Here is a 10,046-nt window from a genome sequence, read left to right as displayed (position 1 = left end):
GAACGTCCTAGTAGGGTTGATTGCAAGAAGTCTTTCTTCATGCAATCCTCACAGGACACGCCTGAAGATGCCGCCTCAACGTAGGCTCAACTAGCCGAGGGTCGTACAGTGCTTAGCCCGACAACACTGGGGTAGGGGTTAAGGAAGGGTCTGGAAGATCAGCCCAAGAAAAAGGAGAGGAAGAGACCGCCGAAGAAAGGCTCTGCTGCATACAAACAAGCCAGAGCACATAGCAGCCAAACGGCTGATTTTGCAGAGCATGTACCCATCAAAGGTGCAACCATGTTCCATGTCGCGGGTGAGCCGATCCTACCGCCAAAACCGCTGGAGGCCATGTAAGGGGATCTCAGGAGACTGCACGAGCATGTGTTGTCGACTGAGATAAGCCTACTAGCCTCGAAGGATCTAGGATATCCGACATATGCAGTTCGTGTGCCTGAGGGGAAGTGCTACGTTGACTCATGGCCCGCGGAGGTGTTCTTCCTGTGGTTTTACCATATCTTTGACATGTTTCTGACAAGGCGGCTCGATTTTACAATCGCCTGCCTTTTTGCGCTACATATGAACTTCTTCATGAAGAGAGAACAAGTCTCAAAAATATATGTGGCGGATCCATACTACATGCACGAGTCCTTCTTGAGTCCCGGCGACTTTGAGTGTAAAACTTCATGATAAGGAATAAGGACCAGGAAATTGTCCTCCTACCTTATCATCCAAAGTAAGTCAGTGCCGGATAACCCTTCATACATTTCAATCATTCCTTCTCGCTCATATGGAGAATAATTTGAGGTGTTTTTTCCCTGCAGCAACGGGCGCACCATCCTTGTCGTTCTTTACCCGCGAGTCTCCCATGTCATGTATTTCGACCCTACCAGAAACTATGAGAAGAAGGACTACACACATGTAATATATATTCTAGATGATGCTCTCCACAGCTTCAGCTTGAGGAGTGGCCACTTCCAGATCAGGAAACAAAGGAACCGCAGGCCAGGTTTCTTGCATAAAACTAACTTCTACAGCATCCAGCAACCGAAACCAAGCAGGAATGATGGATTCTACCTCCTCCATCTCATGATGTAGTTCAGAAGGGATCACCAACAGCTTCGCATGACAACCAGAAGCGATGATCATATCCGCAAGTGGGTAGAATCCCAAATAGAAGCGGATTATAAACTTAGATATGACTTATTTTGCATCTAGGGGGACATTGCGATGATCATCATGAAAGAAGTCATCGCAAAGAAGGGGATGTTCCACCACAGCCCTATATCACAAGCTAACTTCTGAACTCGCATAGGCATGCAACGTTAGGACCTCACACCGTTCAAGAAGCTAGGGTGCATCCTCGATGATATGGATGGATGGAACTTCTAGTAATTTACGATGCCGATGATGATGATATGTGTCGGTTGAACTTGTATACTTTCTGTGCGATGAAACTTTGTGAGGTCCATGGTCCCTGCCGAACTTGCGTAAACGCTACTTTGTTAGTTTGGGTACGATGACCTGCGTACCTCTAGTTAATTAGTTTGCATATGGTGAAATTGCGTTGATTATTTATGTTTACTATATGTTGCATCTATTTGCTAACCCTTTCTTTTCGTGTTACTCAAGTATATTTTGTTGCATATGATTGTACATTCTCTTAATGAAGATGCATCTCTAACAAGTACCTAGATCCTTGATGGCGAGGAAGCAGTGCTATGTCATGTACATAGGGAAGGTTCTGGGAGTGTACAGCGACTGGCCCGAGTGTCAGGCGCAAGTGGAGCAGTTCTCGGGCACCAACCTTAAAGGGTTCAAAAGAAGACAAGAGAAGAAGCTAGTTACATGAGGTTTACGCTAGCGCGAGAGAGGAATCATAACCGCCGCCTCATGTACTGCATAGTTTCACTCTCACTCATAGTGATAGCTCTTCTCGTCTATATCATTGTTTAGATGGATGACAATGTAGTTGCAAGTATTCGAGACAAGTCATAACTTGTATTGCTATTTTGGGATGATGACGAGAGACATCACTTTGTGTTGGATGATGATTATGATGATGACATGATCAATTTGATCAGACTATTTGTATGTGTATGATATGATCATATTTGTATGTGTATGATATGCTAGAGACTATTGTATAAAACATGTACAAATACAAAGGAAAATATGCAGCACAAAAAAATTCAAAAACTAATAACAGTAGCGCAGGGTATGACTTTAGTAGTAGCGCTTTTTCAAATAGGGCGCTACAGCTATTAGCAGAAGCGCGTTTCTGTAAAATATGCCACTGCTACCCTAGATAGCAGTAGCACGGGCCAACAAGCTCTACTTCTAAAAGTTAGTTGTAGCACCGTATCAATACCGCGGCTACCCATGCTACTGCTAGGCATTTGACCCGTGCTACTGCTAGGATTTTCCCTAGTAGTGTTGGGGGTGCGCCTCCCGAGCTTGTGGATCCCTCGTGCGCCGTATGGACTCTGTTTTCTTCCAGATACTTGTTTTGCACGGTAACAATTCATTATATAAAGTCCCGGAGGTTTTGACCACCATATTATGACAATATCCTATGCTCATGTTTTGGGCTATTTTTCTAATAGATCTAGATTGCCATGACGCATCCAAGTTCATCCAAGGACAGGTTCTACAAGAAGGTCATCAGCCCCTACCTTCCGGAGGTGATGAAACACCCTCAAACCATTGAGATGCGTGAGGGGGTGCTTCACATCCAGGATGTTCAAGGGCCAAAGAAGACCGAAAGCGTGGAGACCAGGCTCAAAGCAGTGGAGCGGGAGATGTTCAAGTGCCAAGGGATGGTGGAACGCGGACTCAACGCCAACCACTCCATGATCATGGAATTCACCTGTGATCACAAGCTAGACAACGATAATATTGGAGAGGCCATCTTCAAGCTTCACGAGCGATTTGAACACCTCCAAGCACAAATCTATGACTTACAAAACCAAAACTGTGAGTATGACTCCAGATTTAAGAGGATAAGTTTAGCTACAGATTCCAGGATTCCAGAGACTCATTCATCCTTCTATGATGGGGAACCTATGCCTTGGAAGACGAAGGACCAGCCTCCCACATCTTCAACTTCATCACCACCTCCAAGGAAGGAGACTTGAGTACACGGGTATGGGCACTCCCCTTGGCTTGTGCCAAGCTTGGGGGAGGTGCCCCCGTATCGTATCACCATCTTTATCATTATCATCTATCTCAGTTTGATCCTTTTGGTTAAATTGTGATTTAGTAGAATAAAAGTTTTAGTATGATTTAGTCTTTATGTTTTTGCTTCGTGATCTATCTATGTAATCGAGTTTGAGAGTTATATAATAAAGATTAGTTTTGAGTTGAGTGTTTTGCGTTCTTGCTTTGATCTTAGAGACGAAAAAGAATAAAGGAAATAAAAGATTATATGATAATCTTATAGAGAGTGATGACTTCACATATAAGAAGTATAATGCATGAAATTTGTTGACGGTTGACAAACATAGTATTGGTCATTGTTGCAATTAATGATAAGTAATAAAGGAAGAGAGGTCCAACATATAAATACACTCTCTTGGACATTTTTATGACTATGAGAACTCGTTAAAATAGTATATGCTAATAAGTTGATGTTAGACAAGGAAGACAACATAATGAGTTATGTTTTCTTATATCCGAATAGAAATTATATTGTCATGGATCCTCCAACATGTGGAGCTTGCTTTCCATCCCATGCTAGCCAAAATTCTGCACCAAGTAGAGATACTACTTGTGCATCTAGAATCTTTAAACCCAGTTTTATCATAAGAGTCCACTATACCTACCTATGGATTGAGTAAGATCCTTCAAGTAAGTTGTCATCGGTGAAAAGCAATAAACTTTGCTCTCTAAATATGTATGATCTTTTAGTGTGAGAAAAATAAGCTTTGTACAAACTTGTGATGGGGGGAAAATAAAAGCGACGGACTGCATAATACAGGTCGCTATCACAAGTGGAAATATAAAGTGATGTTTGTTTGCATTAAGAGTTTGTGCATTCAAATGAAAAGCGCATGACAACCTCTGCTTCCCTCTGAGAAGGGTCTATCTTTTATTTCAAAATATCTACCTTTATGCAAGAGTCATGGTGATCTTCACCATCCCTTTTATTTTCCTCTTTTTGGCAAGCATCATGTGTTGGGGAAAGATCTAGGCACACATATCCAGTCGGATGTAGGTGATCATGAGTTATTATTGTTGACATTACCATTGAGGTAAATGGTTGGGAGGCGAAATTATAAGCCCCTATCTTTCTATGTGTCTGACTGAAGCTATGGTTTCAGAAGTATCGTGTGAGTGTTAGCAATTGTGAAAGACTAAATGATGGTTGAGCATGTGAACTTGCTAAACAAAAGCTCTTACATAGACTCTTTCTGACATTATGACAAATTGCAATTGCATCAATGACTGAGATCATGGTTTGTTAGTTTTCAAGGAAGTTTATGGTTCATACTTTACCTTGTGAACGAACTATCACTTTAGAATGAGAAGTTATATGAAAATATACTAGTGTTCTAATGATGATCATGATGCCTTCATGTCCGTATTTTGTTTTATCGACACCTCAATCTCTAAACATGTGCTCGTGATTATCGATTTTGTCTTTCGCTTGAGGACAAGCGAGGTCTAAGCTTGGGGAGTTGATCCGTCCATTATGCATCATGTTTTTATGTTGATATTTATTGCATTATGGAATGTTATTACACTATGATGCAATTCTCATACCTTTTCTCTCTTATTTTGCAAGATTCACATGAAGAGGGAGAATGCCGGTAGCTGGAATTCTGGACCGGAAAGGAAAAATTCTGAGATCCCTATTCTGCACAACTCCAAATGTCCTGAAACTTTACGGAGAGTTTTTTTGGAATACATAAAAATATTGGGCAAAGAAATACCAGGAGGGGACCCACCAGGTGGGCACAAGCCTGGGGGGGCGTGCCCCCTGAGCTTCTGGGCCCCCTGGCAAGCCCCCAGTGCCCATCTCCTGCTATATGAAGTGTTTTGACCTAGAAAGAATAGAGAGAAGGCTTTCCGGACGAAGCACCACCGTCAAGGTGGAACCTGGGCAGAAGAAATCTAGGTCTCTGGCAGAGCGATTCCGCCAGGGAAACTTCCCTATGGGAGGGGGAAATCAAAGCCATCGTCATCACCAACGATCCTCTCATCATAGGAGGACCATTTCATCAACATCTTCACCAGCACCATCTCATCTCAAACCCTAGTTCATCTCTTATATTCAATCTCTATCTCAAAACCTCATATTGGTACCTGTGGGTTGGTAGTGTTGATTACTCCTTGTAGTTGATGCTAGTTGGTTTATTTGGTGGAAAATCATATGTTCAGATCCTTAATGCTATTCAATACCCCTCTAATCTTGAACATGAATATGCCTTGTGAGTAGTTACTTTTGTTCCTAAGGACATGGGAGAAGTCTTGTTATAAGTAATCATGTGAATTTGGTATCCGTTCGACAATGTCATGAGATGTATGTTGTCTTTCCTCTAGTGGTGTTATGTGAATCTTGACTACAGAACACTTCACCATGATTTGGGCCTAGGGAAAGGCATTGGGAAGTAACCAGTAGATGGTGGGTTGCTAAAGTGACAGAAGTTTAAACCGTAGTTTATGTGTTGCTTCGTAAGGGGCTGATTTGGATCCACATGTTTAATGTTAGGGTTAGATTTATCTTAATTCTTCTTTCGTAGTTGTGGATGCTTGCGAGAGGGGTTAATCATAAGTGGGAGGCTTGTCTAAGTAAGGACAACCCCCAAGCACCAGTCCACCCACATATCAAATTATCAAAGTAGTGAACGCAAACCATATGAGCATGATGAAAAATAACTTGATGATAATTCCCATGTGTCCTCGGGAGCGCTTTGCTTTATATAAGAATTCATCCAGGCTTGTCTTTTGCTATAAAAAGGATTGGGCCACCTTGCTGCACCTTTGTTACATTTGTCACTTGTTACCCGTTACGACTTACCTTGCTACCAAACTATTTGTTACCGATAATTTCAGTGCTTGCAGAAAATATCTTGCTGAAAACCGCTTGTCATTTCCTTCTGCTCCTCATTGAGTTCAACACTCTTACTTATCGAAAGGACTACGATTGATCCCCTATACTTGTGGGTCATCAGTGTCCGGCGCGCGCATGAGTTGTGTCTCCCCCGTGCCTTCCATGATGAAGAGGGTGGTTTGAGTTTCTGAGGACATGTGTGATGTGGAGCATTTTGTGGAGGCAAGGACAAAGGGGAGAAGAAGGCTAGATTTAGGGGTTGCGAGAGGAAAGAGACGATAGAGAGCGAGGAGATGATATTTATGGTGTCCCTAACCCTTGTTGAGAGTTGCTATAGTTGTTTCATGTGTGATTATGTGTGTAGAAATAACTTTGAAAATGCAAACGAGTTGTTTGAGATGGCTAGGAGCATCCCACACGATGCGTGGTGCGAGTACTCGTGTGTGATGATTTGTAAGTTACACATACACGTGCTCATGTTAATACGTGTGTGAGAGCATGCGACACAGCATACGGTTGTGTGCTGCAAATTGTGTGCTCCACTTAGTCTTCCCGCGCTCCAGCGAAGACTTCCCGCGCAGCCGCAGGGGTAAATTGTAAAACTCGCAATCCCCTTAGAAGCTACTAGCTATAAATAACCACAACAATGGCCGGTTGCGTCGACTAACTACTGATCCCCTTGCCAGCTAGTTACCCACACATACTGGCATACCCCCAGCGGCCGACGACGGGATGGAGTTGGCGATGGCGGAATCGAGGCTGGCAACACGATGGTCGGCTTGGCGGTCGATGGCCATGTCGTCGCCTCTCTCGACGACGGCTAGAGGAAGCAGGAAACACGGTACGATCGCCAGGTTAGCCAGGGTCGTCCTAAAAGCGGTCATGGATCGCTAGCGGGCGATACTGCTGACTCGACGCAGAGTAAGGCAGATGGTGCGGGCGATGGAGCAGGAACCGTGACAACGCAAGGACAACTGTGATAGTGTCTGCCACCACACAAGGCGCGCGCTTATGTCCCAGATGTAGGAGGGTGCAGCACCGGACGTCGCCGGGGCATGCCTGGGGGCCGTGACACCAGCCATGGCAAGAGCTAACGTCATCCCGCCGGATGTCGCTGGGACAGACCCGGCGGCCGCGGTAGCCCTGGTGAGCATCGCGCCTCAGGCAGTACCGGCGATCCTTGATGTCGAGGCTGCCCCAGGCTCAATCGATCAAGGTTTGTAGGTCATCGAATTGGCGGCCTCCGCTCTTCCTGAGCCCAGGATTGACACGCTGATGGACGATGGCAGCTATGCGTGCTGGGTCGGCGTCAAGTGCATTGTAGCTCTTTGTGCGTGCGCGGTTCATTATATTCTTATAAAATATCGAGCTAGTGGTTTGTAAATTACTCGTCGAACTAGGCACTGGACCAATAATGGTTTATAAAATATGCTCGATTGATTTGTTCATGCATGTCAAATATGTCAATTGTTATGGGCTGGCCTATCTGTATATTATCTGAATTGAATTGCTTTGCTAAAAGATCTACTCAATTGTTGAGATGCATTGCTTGTCTTGATCCAAGGAACTCATTTGCTAATTTTGATGAAGACAAACTTGTTCAACTTGCTTAGATGTATGCTGATGACTTCTCCATATATGAGATTTCTTTTGTCCTTAGAAACCAACTTGAAAACTTCATTGCAGATGTGAGAGTTGATTCAAGTTTTGTTAGTTGTAATGACCTTCGTAGTCTTGCTATGAAGATGGTTCAGACTGATAGACACATGGTCTTTCCTTTGGTATATCGTCTTATTGAGTTGATATTGATTTTGCCTGTTGCAACCGCATCAGTGGAATGAGCTTTCTCAGCTATGAGTATTATCAAGACTAAGTTGAGAAATAAGATTGGTGATGATTGGTTGAACTATTCCATGGTGTGCAATATTGAGAGAAAAATATTTGCAAAGGTTGATGATGATGCTATTATATACCGCTTTCAATCCTATAGATCTCGCAAAGGAACTTTACCTCGTCGTGGTAGTAAGTTTTCAACTTTGTACAATGTTAATTGTTTCACTTGATGTTTATGTCTTCTCATATGAAATTTTTCTTTTGATTTATCTAAGGTGTTGGCTCTTCTTCCACTGTTGATCAAGTTATGGAAGACACTGATGAAGCAAGCCATTGATTTGGTACTCTTTTTATTACACGTATTGTTTGTAGTTTTTGTTATCTTTTTATCTATTTTGTTGTATCTTTAAGCATTGAGTTTAAATTCTAAATTTTTAGTGCAATTGAGCCATATTTGAGGTATTCTTTTGAGGTAGCTATAGCATGATGGACGTTAAGTTTTTCTATCGCATCAAAAAAGAATTTGGGCCCCCGGCTTGCTCCAATCCTGGATCCACCACCCTCGGTTTCTTGTCATGTTGTGTCCAGGAGCTCGAATGGAACCCGTTGACACTTATTGCCATGGGGAGGATGCTATTATGCAGGCCCAATGAATGACGGTGATGGCCCAATGTAGCACGAGTCATGTGTAAATCATGTACACGTACGTACAACCACGCTACAAAAATATGGGACAAGTACGCACTAGTTTGTTCGTGTACCGGCCGGTCGCACCGGTCGCACTCGCGTATATAGGGCGAATGTCTCCAACAATCGGCAAAGCAGTGTACATCGAGAGGCAACGTCCGGCTAGTTGGGGTACGATGATAGTATCATGTTACATACGCAACAACAGGGTACATGCAACAAACTGTTGCATAGGAAGGTGGGTGTATGCAGCAACGAGGAATCTGAAACGGGTCATGTTCATCGAGACCAACTGGCTGGGGTGGGGTGTACCACGCAATGACAGACACATGTTAGTGCTAGTTGAAAGCACATGTTGGGAAGCACAGTTTAGTTAACATTGGAGCACACATGTTAGTACTAGCTGGGAACACATATTTGTTTGGAAAAAAAATCATTAAAACCTATCAACAAGGGCTAGTTTTGAAGACTCAACGCGACATACGCAACAGCGTGAACGATTTGTGATTTGAACGCACGTTTCACAAAATGTATCATTCTACAAATGTCGCTTCACACTGCGCCTTTGGAACATGGTAAATGATTGGTTGCACTTGATTGACTTTGATACTTCAAATTAGCACCTCAAGGATGCTGTCAGAGATTGGTGGACCAAGAGATCCGACGCCAACACACTAATAGAAAGGCTATGGCATCCCTTATAATGCTCATGGGTTGGACCATTTGAAATGAGAGGAACACCTGAGTCTTCAAGCACTGGAGCAAAAAAAATTGAGAACTATTGTACCATGAGAGTGAGGTTTATGTAACTTGGGGCTTGTAACACAAATTCTATCTTCTTCTTAATTAATATATGAGGCAAATATTTTGCCCCCATTTCAAAAGAAAAAGAGATCTAAAAATAACACAAACAAACCTTCCGAAAAAGATCACATCAAAACTCTCAGAATATATATTAGGCATTCGATAAACGGTAAACATGTGATTGCACCACTTGCCATCACCAAGAAGTTATAAGTAACTTTTGCAAAGTATCCTTCGACTAATTTTTCTAAAACAAAGTACCTTTTGACTAAGCAACTTTCCGCGACCTCACAGCAGATTGGGCCACATGCCTTCAAAATGGGCTGCCAGACGATAAAGCTGTTTAGTTCATCTCTTTATAAAAAAATCTGTTACACCCACCCACCCCCCTCCCCTCGATCCATATATTTGTCGTTCAAACAGATATATTCATGTGAGCAACTAACTGAGGAGCGCTCCTTCAAGAGCCAACCCAAGGGTTACTTGGGGTGGGGTGAGAGCGTGCTACTTGGCGTGCTCTCACTCCCCACCATGTGCCATGCTCTGGGTGCTCCCTCCGAATTTTTTTTATTTTCTGCACGCGTTTTCAGCTTTTAGATGGGTTTTTTTTCAGGTTTTCGGTTTTTCACCGGTCTTTCTTAGCCTCTCAACAAAAGAAATAAAAAAAACATTGCGCAAAAATAGG

The sequence above is a fragment of the Triticum aestivum genome, chromosome 7B (assembly GCF_018294505.1).
Source record: "Triticum aestivum cultivar Chinese Spring chromosome 7B, IWGSC CS RefSeq v2.1, whole genome shotgun sequence".
NCBI classification, from domain to species: Eukaryota; Viridiplantae; Streptophyta; class Magnoliopsida; order Poales; family Poaceae; genus Triticum; species Triticum aestivum.
This window is presented reverse-complemented; position numbering follows the sequence as displayed.